This window comes from Lactuca serriola, chromosome 9 (genome assembly GCF_051521515.1).
Source record: "Lactuca serriola cultivar US96UC23 chromosome 9, Lser_US96UC23_V15, whole genome shotgun sequence".
Lineage (NCBI taxonomy): Eukaryota > Viridiplantae > Streptophyta > Magnoliopsida > Asterales > Asteraceae > Lactuca > Lactuca serriola.
This window is the reverse complement of record NC_136416.1, coordinates 102846940-102872698: the sequence shown is the minus strand read 5'-3', so window position 1 is coordinate 102872698 and position 25759 is coordinate 102846940. Positions and strand designations below refer to the sequence as shown.

General features: G+C 32.4%; 2 long non-coding RNA genes across 11 annotated transcripts; one reads left to right on the top strand and one right to left on the bottom strand.

The window, feature by feature from the left end:
* Positions 1-15409: 15409 nt before the first annotated feature.
* Positions 15410-18863, bottom strand: LOC145074537 (uncharacterized). Of its 9 annotated transcripts, XR_013691892.1 has the most exons (7): positions 18345-18854; positions 18050-18239; positions 17845-17861; positions 17609-17747; positions 17410-17525; positions 17281-17323; positions 16600-17053 (listed from the first exon to the last, which is right to left on the bottom strand). It is a non-coding gene; the product is annotated as an uncharacterized LOC145074537 (long non-coding RNA). The 9 variants fall into 9 exon arrangements; XR_013691895.1 differs by adding an exon at positions 15410-15509 and having other exon boundaries at positions 15643-17323; positions 17414-17525; positions 17845-18239; positions 18345-18863; XR_013691894.1 differs by adding an exon at positions 15410-15509 and having other exon boundaries at positions 15643-17323; positions 17414-17525; positions 17609-17861; positions 18345-18863.
* Positions 18864-21315: 2452 nt separating this feature from the next.
* Positions 21316-23879, top strand: LOC145077119 (uncharacterized). 2 transcript variants are annotated; one of them, XR_013692963.1, is made up of 5 exons: positions 21316-21606; positions 21680-21740; positions 21883-21972; positions 23286-23419; positions 23509-23879. It is a non-coding gene; the product is annotated as an uncharacterized LOC145077119 (long non-coding RNA). The 2 variants fall into 2 exon arrangements; XR_013692962.1 differs by having other exon boundaries at positions 21318-21740; positions 23509-23869.
* The last annotated feature ends 1880 nt before the right edge of the window (positions 23880-25759 follow it).

The following is a 25759-nucleotide window of genomic DNA, read 5'->3' as shown; positions in this document are numbered from 1 at the left end:
ATTATCCATTAACAATCAGTTAAACTATGAAAAACATAGTTTAGGGTATACATCACTACTTTCCGAATACTAGAGTACCATATTATATGATTATTTATGTATAATTATTATTACTTTGTAAAGTTTACATTCAAATTCAAGTACAAAAGAACGATACAAAACTACACGTAACCTAGTTAATACAAGGTTGTGAGGCACTACTTCAAATTAGTACACTTCGGGGTACGAAACTAAATCCTAACATAGTATAACCAGAGTCTCCTGGAGGGAGAGCGTGAGATTTATGGATAGATATTTCGCGACTGAGAATCCCACACATGAACTACTAGCTATAGTTAGGCAGGCATGCTTGAGGTGACAAATGTCATAATATCCGACAGTTGAAGAACGTCGTAAGCGTCACTAGGTCGCATCAAGTATGGTTATACGACTCAAAATAGTATAAACTAACCTTTGTTTATGGGATTTCATTCTTCATTAGTTTTATTTTAATTAATAAAACCATTATACACTAAACTGGAGTACTCAAGGGGATAAAATACATAGTTTTATTTTAAGTAATAAAACTAATATACATTACTGGTGGTAACCAGGATTTTGAAACAAAATATTCTATACATTACTGGTAGTAACAAAGCATACAAACCAACATTTTTATATACCGCATCTGGATATAGAAACGAACATTCATTGTTAATTATATAACTCCTTAGTTTATGCACCCAGGTTATGTATGAAGAATATCCAATAAATTGTGGAATGTGTGGTTTCCGCCTCATTTCCTGTTCCTTTTTTAATTGTGGGCTTGGGGCAGATCCACATAATCAACTGTTAGTCGGTATTAGTTTATGTATAACTAGTATAAACTAAGTATTCATAGAAGGAACCGATATTATCAATCTTTATTTAAGAAAATATTGGATTTTTTTTGGCAAAATACAAACACTTTCATAGGTTCTATAACAGGTTTTCATTGTAAAAACATCGCTTATGAACTCACCAACTTAATGCTGATACTCTCTTTTCAAATCCGCTTGTATTCTCTAGATATCAGTAGGCAGGTACTCCCACAGCTTTTGAGAAGACAGAGCGTATAAAGTCACGTCTTTTATATTTTGTTATACTTTTGGTGTATACAAACTTTGTATCAAACAAATGTAAATATTTTACTTATTCAATGTAATGGTGGTGTTTAATTTGATTACGATGATGCAATTGTTGTGTTACTATACATGACGTCCTCCACCCCCGAACATTTCCACCATTTTGGTTTGGGGGTGTGACAAAGTCCCTTGGCATACCTATCGATCTTTGCTACTTCGTCTAGAACAATACTTAGGGCGAACTCCATTTTATTAGTAAAAGCATTTGTATACTCATCAACAGACATACTCCCTCTCTTCAATGTTAGGAGTTGATTATTAAAACTTGAGACGCCATAACTGATATAAAACATAAGCATAAACATAATCTTTATAGGCCTTACTTAACTTATTGTACTATTGACCTAAACTCCTCGAATCTCTTAGTGGAGTGTATCTTCCTATCGCTATCTGTGATACAAAGAAACTTAATGGGTCAGGCTTGGCATCCTGATGAGCACATATTATTTTCAATCCACAATATTGTAATTATGTAATTATGTAGTTTTCACAATACACAAATAATCCCGATTACCCATTTTCGCTATTTTTACTCTCTAATACTTCTTGCTACTCTTAAGAGACCTACCCTAAAGGATCTTTATGAGTAAAAAATACCGCTTCGGGGAATCCATAGCATTATGTGTCAACAAGGAAACCCTGAGGGGGATAGAGTATTTAGATGAACAATTTTCGTTTTCCCTGAAAAGTATGATCGTTAACACTTACAGGTAGCGAACCTACTTGTGTTCCACCGGACTACCTAGAATAGTAGTGGCCGTCACCTATGCTCTGTTAGATTACTGGCATCGGTAATACAATGTGTCACCTCTGACCATCATTTGTTTTTCCCGAAAACCCTTTACTACCCAACCTATTATTCTATTTTTCCCAAAACCCTTCACTACCCAATGCGAATATGATAAAGTAATTTATATAAATATAATTGTATCATATTATAGCACAAATATCAAGTACACAGATAGAAAACACAAATATAATTTAACAGACACTTCATATATATATATATATATATATATATATATATATATATGTAAGCTGAAAGTAAATATGCACTCACTTGTTAAAAGTGGATGTCTCGAAATTTGGGCAGCATTTTGCCTTAGCACCTTAACGTTTCCCTTGACGTGACCTAGGTATGATTATTACTAAGTCTTAGTCTGATATTCCTTGTGACTAAAGATAGTCTGGCTTGCTCAACAATCTCAATGTTTACATCAAGATCTATCAAGTAAGGAATAACTAGGTAGGATCATATCGAAGGTACGTTCTGTTTGGTATAGCGAGTATACTGTTTCTAAATCTCACTTTAAACACCTCACTAAATCCAACCTAGACATTATCCCCGTAAGTAGATCAATCAGTATAATGACATGAAATCACTGATAAATCTTATTTATAAGTTTATAATAATGGCAATGAATATAAATATAAGTTATTGATTAGTATCAGAGCTCTTGTTTATAGTTAACTAAGTATACCGAACCTTACATGGTATACAACTATAAACACTAAATGGGCTGAAGCGCTCTTAAACTAAAGTATATGTTTAAAATATAAGTATTTTACAAGAAGTATACAAGTATACATACATACTCGAAGTTGTAACATAGTAAGAACTACATAAAAGTATACATACATACTCGAAGCTGTGACATGTAATCATATGTGGGGCCAATATAACCTGATTAACTATATTTGTCCAAGATATGACCAACATGTGTTTGAGAGTGACTATGGTGTTGTGACAAGTCTAAAACTCACCAATTCCAATACTAACAAAGCACGTAGTTAAAATACGATAGGAGTATTTTATAACACTATCTCACTACACAACGTCATTACAAGTAGTACAAATCCTTATAAATGAAAGACCTACAATTCCTTGTTTTTGTTAGTACACCTTTATTGTAGATCTCTATTATCGCTGTAAGGTTAAGATATATCTTTCTTGAAAATATCCGATTCATGATCCATGTAGGAGGCTTATCGTCGTTTTCCCCTTGTATCATTTAGAGAAAGATGCCTCCCAGGAAGAGACCCAACAGAAAGAACAACAACCCTCCCACGGATCCGATGCCACCACTTGCTCAGTTCAATCGTGTTATGTTCCAAGCAGCAGTTACAACCGCTGTGGCTGCCGCAATGTCGCAGATTAATTCTGGCGGCTCTAGCAGATCGGGAAGTGGTACCCATCCCCTTAATCTTGATGGCGGTCAGGGACACCAGAAGGAGTGTTCATGCAAAGACTTTATGAACGCAAAACCCAAATCCTTTGACGGCAATGGAGGTGTCATTTCCCTCACGCGATGGTTCGAGAATATCGAATCAATTTTCGAGATTTGTTTTTGTTCCGAGGCAAGCAAGGTGAAGTTTGCTTCCTGCACCTTCACCGATAGCGCACTGACTTGGTGGAATAGCCGAGTCAAATTCCTAACTATGTCGGTAGCCAGTGCCATGGGTTGGGAGAATTTGAAAGAGCTAATATTGGCGGAGTATTGCCCAAGGAGCGAGATGCAAAACTTAGAGCACGAGCTCTGGAACCGGAAGATGAAGGGTTCCGACATTGCTGCATACACTGATAGGTTCTGCGACCTGGCTCTTCTATGTACCGGGATGGTCACCCCGGAAAGTAAGAAAATCGAGAGGTACATATGGGGATTAACACCCCCAACTCAAGGGAACATATTGGCTGCAAAACCTCCCACGTTTGGCAATGCCAAGTGCATGGTGTAGACTCTAATAGATCACGGGGTTGATCATGAAAGTGTAGCAGCCATTCCCGAAACACCAAAGGCGAGTGGTGGAAAGAAATTTTTTTGGAACAAGCGCAAGGGCCAGTCTTCGCAAGAGCCCTCCAAAAAGCAACAAACAGTGGCAGTCCACGCTGCTACTACCCCTGCTGCTGTTCCAACTGCCCAAGCACTTGCCAATAGATATGTTGGTTCTCTCCCAAGGTGCGACAAGTGCAATTTTCACCATCACAGAACCTGTCATGATTTGCAATGCATGAAATGTGGAAAAAAGGGGCACGCGTCTCGTTTCTGCAAGACACCAGTCCAACCAACCAATCAGGCTCCCGGAGTTGGAGTGGGTCAAGACTGTTATGATTATGGAGAAACTAGGCACTTCAAGAGGAATTTCCCAAAGGAAACAGTTGGCCACACAGGAAGAGTGTTGGCCATGGACCAGGAGGAAGCAGTCGCTGATCCTACCGTAGTTACGGGTATGTTCCTCCTCGACAACTCTTATGCGTGCATTCTTTTCGATAGTGGTGCGGAGAGGGGCTTTGTTAGTCATGCATTTAAACATCTACTCAAACATAAATCCCAACCTTTAACCAAAATATTTATCGTCGAGATGGTTATGGTAAAAAAAGAGAGCACTAACGATGTATCCATAGGTTGTACCCTTACCCTAAATGAGCATTCTTTTCCAATCGACCTTATGCCAGTTTCCATAAAGAGCTTCGATGTCATCGTTGGCATGGATTGATTGAGCCCCAATCGTACTGATATCCTTTGTTATGAGAAAGCCATTCATCTCAACCTGCCATCTGGCGAAGCCCTCATTATCTATGGCGATAAACTCAACTCAATCCATCGTATTATTTCCTGCATCGAAGCCCAGAAATATCTGCGAAAGGAGTGCCATGCATTCCTATCCTATGTCGTTAATGAGAAACAGGAAGTTAAAGACCTCGAGAGCATCCTCGAAGTCTGCAATTTTCCTGATGTTTTCCCTGAAGATCTTCCTTGAATCCCTCCCAAGCGCCAAGTCAAGTTCTGAATCAACTTAATTCCCGAAGCTACCCCCGTAGCCAAATTCCCCTACCGTCTAGTGCCGACATAAATGCAAGAGTTATCCAGCCATCTCAATGAACTACTCAGCATGGGATTCATCAGACCAAGTTCCTCACCATGGGGAGCCCTGGTCTTGTTTGTGAAAAACAAAGATGGGTCCTTTCGAATGTGCATAGATTAGGATGAACTGAACAAGCTTACCATCAAAAACTGTTGCCCTCTTCCCCGAATTGACGACCTCTTCGATCAACTTAAAGGAGCCAACTACTTCTCAAAGATAGACCTGAGATCAGGGTACCATCAGTTACGAGTCCATGAGGGTGATGTTCCTAAGACAACATTTTAGACTTCGTATGGTCAATACGAATTTGTAGTGATGCCCTTTGGTCTAACCAACGCATCGGCGGTATTCATGGATCTAATGAATTAGGTGTGCCACCCCTTCCTAGACAAGTTCGTAATATTATTCATTGATGATATACTTGTCAATTCATAGAGTGAGGGATATCATAGACAGTACTTGAGGCTAGTGCTTGATACTTTAAGGGCGGAGAAGCTATATGTGAAATTCTCTAAGTGTGAATTTTGAATCAGAAAGGTAACTTTCCTTGGTCACGTGGTTAGCAAGGAAGGCATACATGTGGAACATTCCAAAATCAAGGCAATTTAGAACTGGTCAACACCGAAGACGCCCACAGAAATCCGTAAATTCTTGGGACTTGTTGGCTATTATCGCAGGTTTATCCAGGATTGCTAAGCCTCTAACCGTCTTGACTCAAAAAGGTGTAGCCTTTAGTTGCGGAGAAAATCAATACACTGCGTTCCAAAAATTGAAGCATGCCTTATGCAGCACATCTATCTTGTCTCTGCCAAAAGGGGCGGAAGACTTTGTTGTGTACTGCAATGCATCTAATCAGGGCCTAGGCTGTGTGCTCATGCAACGAGGAAAGGTTATTGCCTATGCCTCGAGACAGATGAAGGTACACAAAGTCAATTATACAACTCACCACCTGGAGTTGGGAGCAGTGGTCTTCACACTAAAAATTTGGATATATTATCTCTACAGAACCAAGTGTACTGTCTTTATTGACCACAAGAGCCGACAACACATTTTCGATCAGAAAGAGTTAAACATGAGGCCACGGCGATGGGTAGAGCTACTTAACAATTATGAGTGTGAAATATGCTATCATCCCGGCAAGGCCAATGTGGTAGCAGATTCCCTCAGCCAGAAGGAGTATTCAGGTCGCAGAGTGAAGGCACTTACAATGACCATCCATTCTCATCTATCCACACAAATCAGAAAGGCTCAGCTGGACGCCTTAAAACTATAGAATCTGATGGATGAAGCTTTGAGGGGAATGGAAAAGAACTTAGAGATCATGGGAGACAGAGTCTATTGTATCATGAACCGGATCTGGACCCCAAAGTTCGGTGGGTACAGAGAGGTTGTCATGAGCGAAGCTCACAAGACTAGATACTCCGTTCACCCAGGTTCAGATAAGATGTATCTGGATCTCAAAAAGCTCTATTGGTGCCAAACATGAAAGCAGAGATCGCTACCTTTGTGGGCAAGTGTCTAATTTGCGCCAAGGTGAAGGTGGAATCAAAATCCCTCAGGTCTACTTCAGCAGCTAGAAATACCGGAGTGGAAGTGGGAAGGAATAACGATGGATTTCATCACTAAACTGCCCAAGACTCTAAGTGGCCATGACACTATCTGGGTAATTGTCGACAAATTGACTAAATCCGCACACTTCCTGCCAATCAAAGAAACATTCAAAATGGAGAACTGACACGAATCTACATCCAAGAGATAGTTTGTCTGCATGGTGTGCCTGTGTCCATTATCTCCGATCGGGATAGCAGATTCACCTCGAGATTTTGGCAATCACTGCAGAAGGCTCTTGGAACTAAGCTGGATATGAGCACAACTTACCATCCAAAGACCAATGGGCAGAGTGAGAGGACCATTCAAACCTTAGAAAACATGCTGAGAGTGTGCATTATCGACTTCGGTAAGTCGTGGGATACCCATTTGCCATTGGCCGAGTTCTCCTACAACAACAGCTATCACACTAACATCAAGGTTGCGCCGTTTGAAGCCCTCTATGGCCATAAGTGTACATCTCCTCTGTGTTGGGCTGAGGTGGGTGACACACAACTAATTAGAGGTCAAGTCCCCGATAGCACTCTCACTGGCCCAGAAATCATCTGTGAAACCACATAAAAGATCATACAAATTCCAGAACGATTAAAAACTTCAAGAGATAGAAAAAAGAGCTACGCTGATAAGAGATGAAAACCTTTGGAGTTCCAGGTTGGTGACCATGTTTTATTGAAGGTCTTACCTTGCAAAAGGCATGATACGCTTTGGAAAGCATGGAAAGCTGAATCTGAGATACACTGGGCCATTCGAAATCCTTATTAGGATCAACCTCGTAGCTTACAAACTTCGTTTACCCCAAGAACTTAGCAACATTCATCCTGTCTTCCATGTGTCGAACCTTAAAAAGTGTTTATCTGATGAAACCCTTGTGATCCCTCTTGATGAGATCGAGATCAACGAGAAGTTTAACTTCGTGGAAGAACCAGTCGAAATCATGGATCGGGAGATCAAACGAACGAAACAAACTCACATACTGATAGTGAAGGTTCGATGGAATGCCAAGTGGGGACCTGAATTCACTTCGGAGCAAGAAGATTCAATGCAACAGAAATACCCGAATCTTTTCCATGTCCATGATTGTATGTCTATGTTAGAATTTCGGGATGAAATTCCCTCTATCGGGGGGATGATGTGACAACCCGAACCTTTTTCCATTATCGTTAGCCAATTCCGTTAAATAAATTTTGGATTTTTATTTTGTTCCGTCAAATTCTTATAGCTTGGCAAAATCATTAATTTTTATAATTATGTTTTATATATAAGAGTCGGAACCAAAATCGCGTGAAAACCCGAGTTACTTCAAAAACCAGTAAAATATCGGCCTGACTGGTGTTCATGGCCGTGAACCTGATCACTGTCGTAAACCCGTTCACAACTGGTGGCCCCCACCACTGACCATGAACCTAGACTATAAATATGTACTCCTACACCTCATTTACACTTTTCTGGCCGAAAACTCCCCCATTCTCTCTCTAACCTCTCAACCGCAAACACAAAAATACCCTCTTTTCTTCCGAAAATCATTACGAATCAACTTGGGTGTTTTTGTAGAGCATCTAAAATGCGTTTTTCATCGAATCCAATGTTGTTGTTCTTGAGTTCATGGTTGTGAACCCTTCAAATCTTCATAATTCACCAAGAACAGGCCGTGAACCCTTCAAACCTTCAAAAGTCGTAAACCCTTCAAGGGCAGACTGGTAGTAAACCGTTCACGGCCGAGAACAGTTCACGACCGAGAACAGTTCAAGGCCGTAATCCCTTCACAGCCGTAAACAACCCCCCATCGTGAATCTTGGCTGCAAACTCACTTTTCCACTTCGATCGAGTCTCGGGAACATTCCTAAAACAAAAGCAAGTGTTTTTCCGACACTATAATTAATGGTTTCGCTAATAAAATGCATATATGTATCTAATTGTTATTAGGATCCCGTTAAGTGTCACGTAGATCAATATGAGGGTCTTAATTTCCAGTTTCGTTGTCTGACACCTTCACGCAACTAACAGTGAGTTTATACCCTTACGCTTTTATTATTTTAATGTTTTTAGGGGGGATACAAGCCAAACACAAATAGTTTTTATAACCTTTATACACAGAACTTCTACACGAGTAAAACTTATGCAATTGATACAATCAAAAGATCACCAATCTTTATAAAATATTTAGATATTTTATCCCTTTTGTAAGATGCTTAGCATAAGCGAAGTTTTACAACTCGTAACCACAATAGCATAGTTTTCAGAACAATACATGAACCAAACACTTAATATACATGAAAACTATAATAGGTATAGTTTGTGATTTCAATACACAGTTTTACCATTTCAGGATTAGACATTAACAATAAGTTAAACTATGACAAACATAGTTTAGGGTATACATCACTACTTTCCGAATACTAGAGTACATTACTAAATGATTATTTATGTATAATTATTATTACTCTGTAAAGTTTACATTCGAATTCAAGTACAAAAGAACAAAACTACAAGTAAACTAGTTAATACAAGGTTGTGAGGCACTACTTCAAATTAGTACAATTCGGGGTACAAAACTAAATCCTAACATAGTATAACCATAGTCTCCTGGAGGGAGAGCGTGAGATTTATGGATAGATGTATTCGGGACTAACAATCCCACACATGAACTGCTAGCTACAGTTAGGCAGGCATGCTTGAGGTGACAAATGTCATAATATCCGACACTTGAAGAACGTCGTAAGCGTCACTAGGTCGCATCAAGTATGGTTATACGACTCACAATAGTATAAACTAACCTTTGTTTATGGGATTTCATTCTTCATTAGTTTTAGTTTAAATAATAGAATCATTATACACTAAACTAGAGTACTCCAGGGGATAAAATACATAGTTTTATTTTAAGTAATAAAACTAATATACATTATTGGTGGCAACCAGGATTTTCAACCAAAATATTCTATACATTACTGGTAGTAACGAAGCATACAAACCAACATTTTTATATGCCTCATCAGGATAGAGAAACAAACATTCATTGTTAATTCTACAACTCCTTAGTTTATGCACCTAGGTTATGTATGAAGAATATCCAATAGATTGTGTAATGTGTGGTTTCCGCCTCATTTCCTGTTCCTTGTTTAGTTGTGGGCTTGGGGCAGATCCACATAATCAACTGTTAGTCGGTATTAGTTTATGCATAACTAGTATAAACTAAGTATCCATAGAAGGAACCGATATTATCACTCATTATTCAATAAAATATTGGATTTTTTTGGAAACATACAAACACTTTCATAGGTTCTGTAACAGGTTTTCATTATAAAAACATCGCTTATGAACTCACTAACTTAATGTTGATACTCTCTTTTCAAATCCGCTTGTATTCTCAAGAAATCAGTAGGCAGGTACTCCCATAACTTTTGAGAAGACAGAGCGTATAAAGTCACGTCTTTTATAGTTTGTTATACTTTTGGTGTATACAAACTTTGTATCAAAAAGATGTAAATATTTTACTTATTCAATGTAATGGTGGTGTTTACTTTGATTACTATGATGCAATTGCTGTGATACTATACATGACGTCCTCCACCCCTGAACATTTCCGCCGTTTCGGTTTGGGGGTGTGACAAAGTTCCTTGGCATACCTATCGATCTTTGCTACTTCGTCTAGAAAAAATACTTAGGGCGAACTCCATTTTATTAGTGAAAGCATTTGTATACTCATCAACAGACATACTCCCCTTCTTCAATTTTAGGAGTTGATTATTGAAACTTGAGACGTCATAACTGATATAAAACATAAGCATAACCATAATCTTTATAGGCCTTACTTAACTTATTGTACTATTGGCCTAAACTCCTCGAATCTCTTAGTGGAGTGTATCTTCCTATTGCTATCTGTGATACAAAGAAACTTACTGGGTCAGGCTTGGCAGCCTAATGAGCACATATGATTTCCAACCCACAATATTGTAATTATGTAGTTTTCACAATACACAAATAATCCCGATTACCCATTTTCGCTATTTTTACTCTCTAATCCTTCATGCTACTCTTAAGAGACCTACCCTAAAGGATCTCTATGAATAGAAAATACCGCTTCGGGGAATCCGTAGCACTATGTGTCAACAAGGCAATCCTGAGGGGGATAGAGTATCCAGATGAACAATTTTCGTTTTCCCTGAAAAGTATGATCGTTAACACCTACAAGTAGCGCACCTACTAGTGTTCCACCGGACTACCTAGAATAGTAGTGGTCGTCACCTATGCTCTATTAGATGACTGGCATCGGTAATAAAATGTGTCACCTCTCACCATTATTTGTTTTTCCCAAAAACCCTTTACTACCCAACCTATTATTCTATTTTTCCCAAAACCCTTCACTACCCAATGCGAATATGATAAAGTAATTTATATAAATATAATTTTATCATATTATAGCACAAATATCAAGTACACAGATAGCAAACACAAATAGAATTTAATAGACACTTCATATATATATGTAAGCTGAAAGTAAATATGCACTCACTTGTTAAAAGTGGATGTCTCGAAATTTGGGCAGCGTTTTGCCTTAGCACCTTAACGTTTCCCTTGACGTGACCTAGGTATGATTATTACTAAGTCTTAGTCTGATATTCCTTATGACTAAAGATAGTCTAGCTTGCTCAACAATCTCGATGTTTACATCAAAATCTATCAAGTAAGGAAATACTAAGTAGGATCATATCGAAGGTACGGTCTGTTTGGTATAGCGAGTATACTGTTTGGAAATCCCACTTTAAATGTCTCACTAAATCCAACCTATACATTATCCCCGTAAGTAGATCAATCAGTATAATAACATGAAATCACTGATAAATCTATTTATAAGTTTATAATATTGGCGGTGAATATAAATATCAGTTACACTTCAAATAAAATCAATGTAGGTTAATTTACAAAGATTTTAGCGAAAAACGGGAAATTGCGCGAACAGAATCCCCACCTAAAAGCTTCTATTTCGTTAGACTCCTATATATGCTAGAGCCCCGCTAAATTACCTAAGAAACCCAATAAAACCGGACTCGGGAAATCTAAAAGTTATTGAGAGAGTTTTGGGAGATTTTGGTGTGAAATGAATGAAAATTGGAAGTCATATTTATAGCTGCCGCGCCGTGCACTGATAAGAGGCGCTCCACGCACTCTTGTGCTGGATCATCTCAGCCTTTGTCACGTGTCTCGCCCAAAACATTCCACGTCATCTGTTCTAGAAGGTTGCCACATGTCTTCTTTTTGTGATGCCATGTGTCAAGCCCACATCGTGCCACATCACTCGATCTCGCGAAAGGGTACTCCGACATGGCCACGTGGCACACTCCGATGCTGTCATATCACCAATCTAGTGTACTTCTCGTAGAATTTGAGGTATGTGTCAAGTGGCTTACTGAAAAATGAGTTGCACAAGGAGTTATTGTTTACTAGAACTCATACACCGATATATGTGGACATTTTCATACTTGTATATGTGGACATTATTCGTTTATCACTTTTATAGATGATCATTATATTATGTGTATTTGTATTTATTAATAATCACTTGACATGTTTAAAGCCTAGAAGGCGAAGGTTGAGAATACATTCAACCGTAACATAAAGGTAATAAGATTAGATAAATGAGGTGGATATTATGGTAGACACACTGATCTTGATTAGGCTCATGGTCCATTTTTCGACTTTTGCAAGGGAACAAAAAGGACGCATAAAGACGTGGTTAAAAATATGTTAGCAAATACCATATTACCTCGATTCTTATGGACCATGGCCATAAAGACATATGTCTATATACTAAATAATATTCTTTTTAAATTTGTTCATATGACATGTGAAATTTAGACTAGAGAGAATCGAGTTTGAGATATTTGGAAAATAAAGGGCTGCCCAGCCAAAGCTAAGCTCTACACACTGAACAAAGAAAGTGTAACATACATATTCATGGCTAGAATTTTTGTCTATTTTTATATAAAAAATAGAATTTGAGGAAAATAAAATAAGTTAAAAATAAATAATTAAAATATTTATAATAAACAGATAAAGCCATTAAAATAAAATTTAATAAGATTTATGGCTTAAACATTTAATTTGGGCCTTCGTTAGAAAGTAAATAAATTATGAAAGTGTCAAAGGGAAAACTTGTTATGTCTTGTTTTGACTTGGTTTAACTAATCATTTTGTTAAACTATTTTTTGGGTTTTAGTAATTAATTTTTAAATTTTAACTAAGACCACTCACAACGGATTGCAAATTGAACATGCAAATGGAAATGAAAAGCCAGTATAACAAATCTCTTGCAAATGGAATGAAATGGAATGTCCGCACGTTGCACAGAAACACCTATATAGTTGAAGTCTTTATATATATATATATATATATATATATATATATATATATATATATATATATATATATATATATATATATATACCAATAACGTTGTTGTTAAATTTGATATAATAATTCGTATACTATATTGATATAATTTATTGATTATTTTGAATTATATGATAATATATATATATATATATATATATATATATATATATATATATATACACACACACACATCTATTATAACTGCATAATCTCAGTCATTTAAATGACTTCTACGCACGAGTTACATATAAATAAAATTAAATATAATATATGGTTTAATGTTATTTATAGTTGTTGTTATTGTTAATTAATATTTTAAATTTATTTTCTTAATTTTTAATTTTTATCATTATAATTATTTAAAACATCAAACATTGTTTTTTGATTTTAAAGGTAACAATGTAATCATTTATATAGAGTTAATTTTAACTATTATTATTGTAAGTTATTTTAAGCTACTTATTTGAAAAAATTTAATGATTATAAAAATATATTTATGAAATATTTTAGTTAAATTGAGATTACAATTTAGTTTTTGCATTTATCACTATAATTTATCACTTTTAACTATTAACAAAATATTCTTTGGTTTTATAAGTGAAATATGTTAAAAGCTACAATTTATCACTACAATTTATCACTACAATTTATCACTTTTAACATACAATAAGATATTAAATCTAATAAATTAACTATAATATGTTAAAAGTTAAATGCATAACTTTATAAGTAGAAGTAAATATATTATTTTAAAATTAAAATTTAGTATATTTAAGATTATACTTTAGGTTTGATAGTTATTTAACCTTATTAACCAACTTATAATCATTATTAGAAAAACACTACAATTAATCACTTTTAATTATTTATAAAATATTTTCTAGGTTGTTTAAGTTAAAATAAAATTTATATTTAAGTTGACCATTTAATGTTATATTCAAATAAATAACTTAAGTATTTTATACAAATTGTTCCAAAATTGTTTAAAATGATAATGGTTTACATCCAACAATACATTAAAACTAATAAATTAAGTATAATATGTTAAAAGTTAAAAAAAATCACTTAATAAGAAGAAAAAGATATTATTTTAATATTGAAATTTAGTTTATATGCGATTACACTTTAGGTTTGATATTTATTTAACCTTATTAACCAACTTATAATTATTATTAAAAAAATTTAAAAAGTCATAAGAGTTTCAAATGAATGTGGTGAAAGAAAAAGTGGTTCCTTTACAATATATATATATATATATATATATATATATATATATATATATATATATATATATATATATATATATATATATATAGGTTCATTTGAGACCAAGTTAATTTTGTGAGACTGTGAGAAAAAATCTAAAAATAATTTTAAAATGAAAAATCCAAAAATCATTTTTTTAATTATTATTTTCGTCATTTTCTTTACCTAAAAAAATTACAAAAAATAAAAAGAAATTACCGTTTTTTTTTTTTGAAAAATACGTGAAATATTCTAATAAAATATTACACTGTAAATATTTCAATGTGATTTTTAGAATGTTAAAATATTCTAGTATAGTAGTAGATTTGTCAGATATGTAAAAATATTCTAATATTCTATTAGAATATTACAAAGATGTTTCAAAAAATTGTAATTTTATTATTTTATTTTTTAATTTTTTTAAAACTTTTTTTGGATAAAAAAGTGAGGAACATAATATTTAAAAAAAATGTTCGAAAATTCTCAATTATTTTGCATTTTAAAAATGTTTTTTATATACAAAATGAATGGCTAGGAGTGCGTCTCCCCATCTCACAAAATATAGTGGTCTCACATTAACCTAACCTTTTATATATATATATATATATATATATATATATATATATATATATATATATATATATATATATATATATATATATATATATATATATATATATAGGGGACGGCTCCCTTGAGATTAAAAAAAAAATTAGAGATCTTGAGATTGAACCTCAGCCACATATTTCTTACTTGCCGCTCTAACGCTCCAGCGTACCGACAACAGCGGACTATGCCTAATCATAAATGATTATATGACAGAGAGATATAATCATATATGTTTATTCATAAACTAGAAGCGATCCCCCCGCGTTGCAGGGGTTGGAAGGCATCGCTTTTGTGTGAAAGCATAATACATTGCCTTAATTGGTAGCCGCAGTAAAATATGTTGCTATTCTCTGCAATTCATCCATTTATAAATGCATAATAGTCAAAGTACAATGGCAAGGAAATTTTTTTCTTATAGTAAGTCAAAGTTTTTAATAAATCTATATATATATATATATATATATATATATATATATATATATATATATATATATATATATATATATATATATATATATATATATATATATATATATATATCGACACCGTTTTTGGTTACACATAGATACGCTTTTCTCAAAAGGAGCGGATTGAAATTCTTGATCAATGCTTCTAGCACTTTTGAGAAACCTATAAATTAGAGGAAAAGTGTTGTCGTTGATAATAAGAATAATAATAATTATAATAATATATACTTTAAGTACATTGCTATTTCTTACAAAATGCAAAACAAAAATCATATAAAAATAGAATTTTTGCTTACATAAGGTCAGCATTACATAGTCCCTTTTCTATAGAACATTGTACATGACCTACTTTCCATGAGTAAATCCTTTAGTAGCAGCCTAGTTTTCCGGTTGTTATAACATCCTACCTTTTTAAGAAACAAAATGATTAATGAATGATAGCCACCAACATCCATCACAACTTACAATTACATGGCCATTGAAAGCAAAACAAATAAAAACCACCTATAAATAATAAAATCCTTATTTTCCTTTTTAGTAAATACATCTACACGTATATTAATCCTACCGTACCAGGGCAGCATGCAATAACTAAAATTGTAGTTTCATTTTTTTTATCATACCATTTTACTTTTAGTTAATAACTTCCAAGTTTTTTCTTATTAACCTATACAAAATCTAGCCTTTTCAACTGCCTCATATAATGACAAACAAATATAATAACATTAGAATGGAAGAGAAGTTGGTTTTTAAGCGACCTTAAAAAAAATAGGGTTATGGATTCTATGATTAATCATGTTGAGTACACATATAAACCCTGCTAACCTCAATCATATATTATAGTTTTACATAGAACACCCCTGATCATATTTTGCAACTTTAAAAACTTTATCAATAAAACAAAGAAAAGTTGTTTAATACCTTCTTACCGTTGCCAAATATTGATACAACATAAATCCTTAACTGTTACTCTTTTAGTGAAAAAAAAAAGAAAAAAAAAATAACATTACATGAAAAATTAAGAGGAATCATCCCTGTTACTCTTTTATTTTTTTTTAAATCAAATTTTAGTAAAAGACTAAACATACATGAAAACAACATACACAAATATATCAGTATTACTGTATGAGTTCATGTCTCAACAAAAAAAATCGTCCATGTTACTCATTTACTGGAAAAAAAAAGTTTGAAAAAAAATTATTATTTTTGTTATTTTGGACCAAAATACCCTTGTGTTTCAAACATTCCAGAACTGCTTCAATCTTATTCAAATTTTATTAAAAGCATTTCCGTAGTTATACAAAAGGATTCCAGTGTCTACAATGAGTGAAAAAATGTTACAAAACTGTCAAATGGTTGTTTATGGTAATCTTGATGGGGATGATAGTCATGGGCATTCACATGGTTGTATGTGGTAATAGGTTGCTGAATTTGAAAAATCCCATGAATTTTGTTCTTACAATAAATTAGAAAACTAAAAAAAATTATCTATTTTTACTGAATGATTAATTTAGAAATAGACGGTTGTACATAATTATCTTATTTAGCATGTAGTTTTAGTCAAGAATGGACTCTTATTTTCATGTGTTTTTACGACCTTTTTGGAAGATTTATGCTTCTAGATACCAATTTCGTTTTTAATGGGAGCAAGGACCTCATTCTTTTGAAAGATTTAGGCACCTCGATGTCTGCTTCTTCTTTTCTTAGCTGGAAATAAAAACATTAAAAAATGCATGACATAGAGGTTAGGCAAGATAAAATCATAATATATGCACGTCAGGTGAAATACAATCACCGAAACAACTTTTCATATAATCCAATCTAAAAGCAAAAAATCCATGCTATTCACCAGTGTATTTCCTCATACATAATTTCTTATCAATCTTCTAAGTTGATACTTCTATTAACAAAAAAGGATTAAGAAGAAACCCAACTGTCTTCTAATCTGAAGAAGCCGACTATGTCATCAACACCAAACTGCAAAAAGATTACCCAAGCTTATTGAAAACTATAACAAAGTTGATGTAAGGAATGACCCAAAAAGAAATGCACAGTAACCATACCTACCATAACCATCATTAGGTTCTTTTTCTATAATTGAGACTTGAATACTATTGTTGCCTCTTGTAAAGGTCCAATAGGTACACTATATTTTCTTGTCCTTGGTTCTCTTCTTGGCCTGGGAAAAAATGTATCATTAACAATTGGATATCATATTATCATACACACACACCTAAAACCCAAAAGGCCAAAACTTCATACCATCCTGCAGAAGCAGTCAATTGTAGTTTCTCTTCAGATTTAATTTCCAAATCTTCAAGGTCTTTTGATCAACCATACTTGAAGTAACATTTCCTAAATTAAAAGTGGGAGCCGAAATTTTCTTTAGTTTCTCCATGATCTACATTAGCAAATTAGGGTTAAAATTTAAGAGAGTTACGGAATGTTTAAACTCTAAACAAAAGCTTAGAATGTCAATTGATAAACAAAAAACTTACCTCTTGCACACGACCACCTACAATTATAAATACATATCCAACCATAAAAAGATTAAAAAGAACGTGTTTAGTTGTAAGTATGGATAGCTAAATCATTATTGATCAGTTTCTTAGTTTCTTACCAACAACTTGTTTGATTACATCTATGTGTAAATGGAAGTCACTTCCTTTTTTATAATAAAAGAGGAAAAAAAGTGCTACTGACCTTTGGGGGAGTGATGGGGTAGAAAACGAAAAGCCAATTGACTGCTTTGATAATTGTAAATAACAATTATGTGGATGCTTTCTCTCTCAAGCATTTTATCAAACATGTAATATGCATCATAAAGTCATTGTAAAAGATGACACTTCTGTATATGATTTCTTCACCCAAACAACTTTTCATATAATCTAATCTGAAAGCAAAAAAGACAGAAAATGAATGTAATCCATTAAAAACCACCCTTTAAAACCCCAAATGAAAACAATATAAGACACATGGGGAAGAGAAAATGATTGACCTGGACTTTGACAGTTTAGCGCAACAGAGTGTGACAACGGGAATCAAACGTGCAAAACACAATTTGTTCCTAACTGAAATTCGATGAAGGTGAAAGGTGAACTCCATCTCTGTTAATTGATTCTTTATCTCGGACTAAAATCCTAACCAAGATACGAAGACGAAGATGAAGACAATCGCGTGTCGTTATCGATCTATAATGGTGGTGGTGTTTGGAAGAACTCGTTGTGACTTATCGCAGTCCCGACCATCTGCTAAATTTGCGAATTGAATCGGTGGTCACCGATCATCTCCAAAAGATAGAAAGGTCATAGCGATTTGGAAATCAAACAAAATTGGATTTAAATGATGAAGGTATCTAGGTAACGCGGTTGATCGGTGGAGGGTCAAACTAACTCTTGTGGAGAGAACTAATCTGATTGATAGTATATTCTAGTATGAGAGAACGGGAAGAACCCGATGATAGATAAGATGGAGGCGGTGGGTTTTCTGAATGGTTGATATTTGGAGAAAAATAATTGGTTGCAGTTGCGGTGATAAAGTAACGTAACACGTGTGTTGTGTCTAGGACATTAATCCGGACAACGAAACACCATTTACCAGACATGTGGAAAAAAAACAAAAAAACAAAAATTGGAAGCTTAATTAGAAACGGAATTGACCATACATCAATAAATAAGGGGTCATTTTTGCCAAAACATTAAGAAGATTACTGTTCCTAAGGTTGGACATTTTTAATATATATATATATATATATATATATATATATATATATATATATATATATATATATATATATATATATATATATATATATAATTACATGTAGTTGATATCATTTTTATTCCTTTTGTGTATGTGAGAGGCAAGTTGACTCACATGTGTAGGTCTTCATATAAGACCAAGATTTGTTGCAATATTTTGTCAAATGCCTTTTATATCTTTCACATTCAATCAATCTTGTTAGTAGTACAACTAAATAAACGCAAAGCCCAAACTAGTTCCAATGTTCCATGTTCGGTGATGATATTATAATTAAATATGCGTGGGGACAAAACGAAGATCTAATCAACCAAAGGAAATTTCCAAATATTTGATATGCGAGAAGATTACAAAGCTTATCTGAAATGTTTTATATGATTTCTTCTTAATTTTCATTTTAAAGTGTACACCATTTAATAAAAAAATCACTGTCATAAAATGTTTTTAGAAAGTAGTTCTAAACATATATTTTATATTAGGTATGAGACCCGTTTACACGGGTTGATATTAAAAAAATTAAACATTAAATTAAAGTGTAAATAAAAAATATTTTTTAATATACAACTTTAAAATAAGAAAGGAATAAATCGTATTTATTGCAATTTAATATCATATATATAATATTTAATACTTTACGTATATAAGTATATGACTTTAATTTTAAAAATTGAAACAAACCAAAAATTGACAAGTGGATAATATTTATTTCAAAAATACCACAAAATGACAAGTGTCAAAATTAATGAGAGATTGATATGTAACAAAAAAAAATATTCATTTATTAAGGAGGATATATATATTTTTCTAATAATATAGTTCTTTAGAAAATATATGCATCATTATTTCTTATACTTAATAAAAAAAACAAAGAAATCATATATAAAAAGACTTTGAAATGAAAATATCGGTTGATGGAAGCTTTATTCTATATTAAATACAATTGACGGTCATTTTGTTAACTACATACCAGTAGGGGTGCAAACGAGTCGAGACGAGCCCGAGCCTGGTCAGGCTCGACTTGGGATCGTTTAAGTTATACAAGGCTCGAGCTCGAGCTCGGCTCGATTCGAGCTTTCTTGTACCGAGTTCGGCTCGAGCTCGTAAATAATTATACAAGCTCGGCTCGGGCTCGGGCTCGACTCGTTTTTTGTTCGACGTGCCTAAATAAGCTTAAGCTCGACTCGAGCTTGTTAAGAAGCTCGTTTATTAATACCATAAATTCCTAATTTCCAAAATATATTTTTATTTTAATATATAAAAATAATAATAAATTATATTATATAAAAGCTCGTTTAGACTTGCAAGCCTAATCGAGCTTAGTAACATGGGCTCGAGCTCGAGCTCGTTTAATAAACGAGCTTAATATTAAGCTCGAGCTCGGCTTTGGCTTGTTTAAAATCGGTTTCGAGTCGAGCTTTTAACGAGCCGATCTTGAGTAGCTCACGAGTAGCTTGGCTCGTTTGCACCCCTACATACTAGTCAAATATGCATGCATTGAAATTAATAAAACATTAGCTATAAAATAATAACGCTTAGACTACCTTTGATATATAAATTTATAATAATTTTGAACAATATTATGAAATATAAATATATCAAATTTATATTATTTAATAATATTTACCAGTTGATTGTATTTAAATAAAACTAAACATGATTTTCGATTTATTAATGTAACAATTGAAGGTTATGATTGATTAATTTACAAATTATTTATTTATTGATTTTTTTTTAAAATTTCGATCGTGATGGTTAATTGATATATGAATCATTCTTTGTAAGTTAATACAATGTGATTTTTCTACAAATAATTAAAAACCACTTATTTGGAAAAAATTGAAATTATAATAAAAATATTTTTTTATATATTCTTTATTTAATTTTATTTGACATTTTACATTTACAATATTTGAACATTTAGCTATTTTGAAAAATAGTATTTTAATATATTTTTAGGTCTATTTTGTATGTTGAATTATGTTTTGGATTTTACATAATATTTAAATTAATTATATAAAAAAGGTTTCCAATTGAACACTACTTACTGTTGATTGGACCATCATTATTTTTTTTGCCTAGTGGGTTTTTTCTTTTTTCTTTTCGTTTTTTCTTTTCCACGCGTCCTTCTATTTCTCCACCCACTTGTGAACCCAACACACGTGGTGGCTACCTCCCACTCCTTCCAATGAAATACGGGCAACTGATAACCCACCGCCTCTCCTTATCTGGGTTCTTCTCCACGGACTTTTCGTCTCATATTCACCTACCAGGGAGTTCATTCTTGCATTTATCCCTTTCACCATCTTTCTTTTCCATCACCGACTTCCACCACACCACAAACCACCGACGCCTCGATCAACTACGACCTTCCAGTTTCTTCCTTCGCTCCTCATCCAACCCTTCTCATCTCTTTAGTTTGAAATCGAAACACAGACCGCCTCTGCCCATGAGCCGATAAGTGGCGAAGACGGATTGAAGCGAGTAGAAAAGCCTCCGACAAGGTCGTTTTATTTCTTGCAATAGGTATTCGATTTCATTTTCAAAACTTCACACTCTATCTCGATTTTTTTATAGTATTGTGTTGTTCAGAAGTCCACCTTCAAGATTCCTTCTTAGGACTATCGATGTGTTAAAGGTGATAATCAGTTCGTTGATTTTTCGTCTCCTCTGTATTTGTATGAGTCATTTTTTGGCAAATTTAGGGCTACCTTTGCTTTCTATAGATGTTGGATTTGATCATTGAATTTCATCGGATTATACATATGTTTGGATTGCAGTCATGCAGCGGATCGATTGAATGCACGCCATGTGTTTGATGAAAGTCTAATGATGATCTTGCAACTAGCGGTCACCACGCATCTCATCAGGTAATAATCAAGTTCTAAATTAGAATTAACAATCATTACATTTTTATTTAATCTGTAAACTCTTTAATAGTGTATAATTTGTCCTTCATATCATCTTCCTCTATTTTGGTTGTTAGATGTGATATGGCTACTATAACTTCTTTCAGATGAGTTGCTCACTTGGGTTGGGAAGTTTGTATTAAAACTAAATTTCGCATCTTTTATACTTTGCCAAAGTAATCCTTTAAACAAAAATATATTTTCATTGGAGAGAAACCGCTAATACAATTACAAGTGCATACAGGCCAGATTATGATATCCAAATTTTTTGAATTTAAATTAATCCAAAAAAATCTGAACCGAATTTCATCAATATTCTGATAGTATTTCTTTAGATTTAGACCAAAAATGTTAGATACATTATAACCGGATTTTTGAATCAACTATTCACTATATACACTTTTTATTTTTATTTTTACAAAAAAATATAGTTATATCTAGCATTTTATATGATAGTGACTAGGTAAATCATCCAACATATTAAATTTTTTACTTTTTTTTTAAATTTTACGTTTACATTTAATAAACATCCATTTATTTGATTGATAGTATTTCTCTAGATTTAGACCAAAAATGTTAGATACAATATAACCGGATTTTTAAAATTTTATGGTTACATTTAATAAACATCCATTTATTTGAATTGTATTTGATTCATAAATCTCAAATGGATCTTCAAGCAATGGATAAATGTCACAGAATTAGGCATGTGTACAAGCTTGCAGCTGCTCTATCTGTGTACAAACTTTCTTCGATAAGCGGAACATGTTAATAAGAATTTGCTTTTAGGAGTTTTATTTGATGGATGTAATGGAATTGGTTGGTGATTGCATGTGCTGCTTTGTGCTTGACATCCATTTAGATAACCTTTGTATATTAATCAAATACAACCCAAAAACATTCCACATTTACCCTTCGGTTTATACTATACAATCAATCGAAGGGGTGGTTAAACAAAAGGGGAAACAAGTTTCTTTTAGAATTTTTATAAATTTATAAAAAAAGGATATTGTTGAAGATACTCTTAAGGCTCTTAAGTGGGATAAAGTCTATGATTTGGTTGCTTCATTTGCGGGTATACAGTTTTCTAAAGTTTGTGCTCTGTTAAAACCGTTTTAAATATATATTTTTTCTAATTAGAGCATTGTACTTTAAAAGTATAATGCTATGACCATGTACAAAGATAACCACAAGTTTAAGTACAGTGAGTTAAGTGATACCCTTTTTCTTATCTGCATTTAACGTTTTTTCCCCTTTTGGTCCTGCTTTTATAGGTGAGGCCCAATGTTTAGTGTGTCTTTACATGTATGGACAAAATAATTAAGGCCAGGAAAGGAACAGTCGGGTAGGATTGAGTGAGAAAATGACATTGGAAGTGATGATATACCATTCTACTTTGACTACTCCGGTATGAACTTTTTTTTTTCCGCATGTTTCACTTGAATTTGTTTCTTCATTGGATCCAAAACACTAACAATCTTCTTGGTTATTTTTCAGATATGGTTGAGATTCTTGCTTTCGATACCTACGCAAAATCAAAATCCAAGCCTCTATTCAAAGTGAAACCGTGGTGGCTCCTTAAAGCTTGAAATTGTTTTGGCATTATACAAGGGTTCACTATTTTTTTCCATATTTTACTGGTAATTTATTTTATTTATGGTTGATATTTTGATATTCTGCTTTAGAATAAAGAGGATATGCTTCTACTGTGTTGTGTGGGTATATTACATTCTTAGACAATTTTTCCCTTCAAGGTAAAGATTTGTGATAGAAATGAACCTGACATGAGTTCTATAATTGATTGGTGGTTGACAACAGTCTAGAACTCCATGGTTGCTATGTTTTATAACCGCACACCTTCTAACCCCCGCAAAGCGGGGGTCCTTCCCTAGTTTAAATAAACAAATAAGTGTATTATAATAATCATTTTAAAAGTCTTCAAATAATTATTTTTCAATTAATAATATATTTTAAATTAATAGATTAATTATATTAAGATGGAAATTGAAAGTTTATGGATGTTTCAAATGCATATGGCTATAAGAAAAATGTCTCATTTATAGTATAACTAGTCGAATGTCCGCGCGTTGTGCAAAAACACATATATAGTTGAAATCTTCACAAATATATGTTTTCTTAAATATAATAATAATATTGTTTTTTAATTTGATATAATAATTCATATACTAAGTTGATATAATTTATTGATTAAATTGAATTATATGATAATATATACAACTATTAAAATTGCATAATCTCAATCGTTTTATATTTTTATTTGCTTAACGTTTGAAATTATATCATTGTAATTATTTAAAACATCAAAAATTGTTTGTTTTTAAAGGTAACAATATAATCATTTATATAGTTATTTTTAACTATTTTTATGGTAAGTTATATTAAACTACTTATTTGAAATCTTTTAATTATTATAAAAATATCTTTAGGAAATATTTTAGTTAAATTGAAATTACAAATTAGTTTTTGCATTTAACACTACAATTTATCAGTTTTAACTATTCACAAAATACTCTTTGGGTTTTTTATGTGAAACTTCAATTTATGTTTAAGTTAACCATGTAATTTTTTATGTAAATTAAAAATTTAAGTATTTTATCCAAACTTTTCAAAAGTTGTAGCTTTAACTGATAATGGTTAAATACAACAACATATTAAATCTAATATATTAAGTATAATATGTTAAATATTAAAGACATAACTTTATAAATAGAAGTAAATATATTATTTTAATATTGAAATTTAGTTTAGTTATGATTACACTTTAGGTTTGATATTTACTTAACCTTATTAACCAACTTATAATCATTATTAGAAAAGAAATTGAAAAGTCGTGGGAGTTCCAAATGAATGTGGTGAAAGGAAAAATAGTTGGAAGTTTCAAATTGATGTGGTTAGAGGAAAAACGTTTCCTTTATATTATAGTATGATATGATATGATGATGATGTGAATCTTATAATAAGTTGGTATAAACGTTGTATGTTTTGAATTATATGATAATGTAGACATCTTTTAAAATTCAATAATCTCAATTGTCTTAATGGACTCTACCTGCGGGTTACTCATAAATAAAATTAAAACATTAAACACTGTTTAATATATATATATATATATATATATATATATATATATATATATATATATATATTATGATTAACTAATTTTAAAAAAACTTATTTGCTTATGATTTTAATTTCTATCATTGTAATTATTTAAAACATTAAACATTGTTTTTGTTTTTAAAGACAACGATATAATTTTTGTACATAATGTTACTTTTAACTATTGTTTTTGTAAGTTATTTTAAAAAACATATTTGGAAACTCTTAATTATTTTAATTTGGTTTAAAAAATTTAAGTTTTTTAAAATTTATTTGATTAATATTTTTAGTTTCTTTGATTGTAACTAGTTAAAATAAGAAACATTGTTCTTGTTTTTAAAGATAAAATCATAATTTTTTATACAATATTACATTTAACTATTTTTATTGTAAATTATTATTAAGCTAATTATTTGAAAATTCTTAATGATTATAACAAATAGTTTCAAGGTTTTTTTTGTTAATTTAGGATTACAATTTAGACGTAACACTATAATTTATAACTTTTAACTATTTATAGATTAGTCTATCAAACTTTTTTTTCAAGTTTAACTGAATTTTTGATTTAAGTTAACCGTTTAACATTATATTAAATTTAATAATTTATCTATTATGCATAAAATCATAA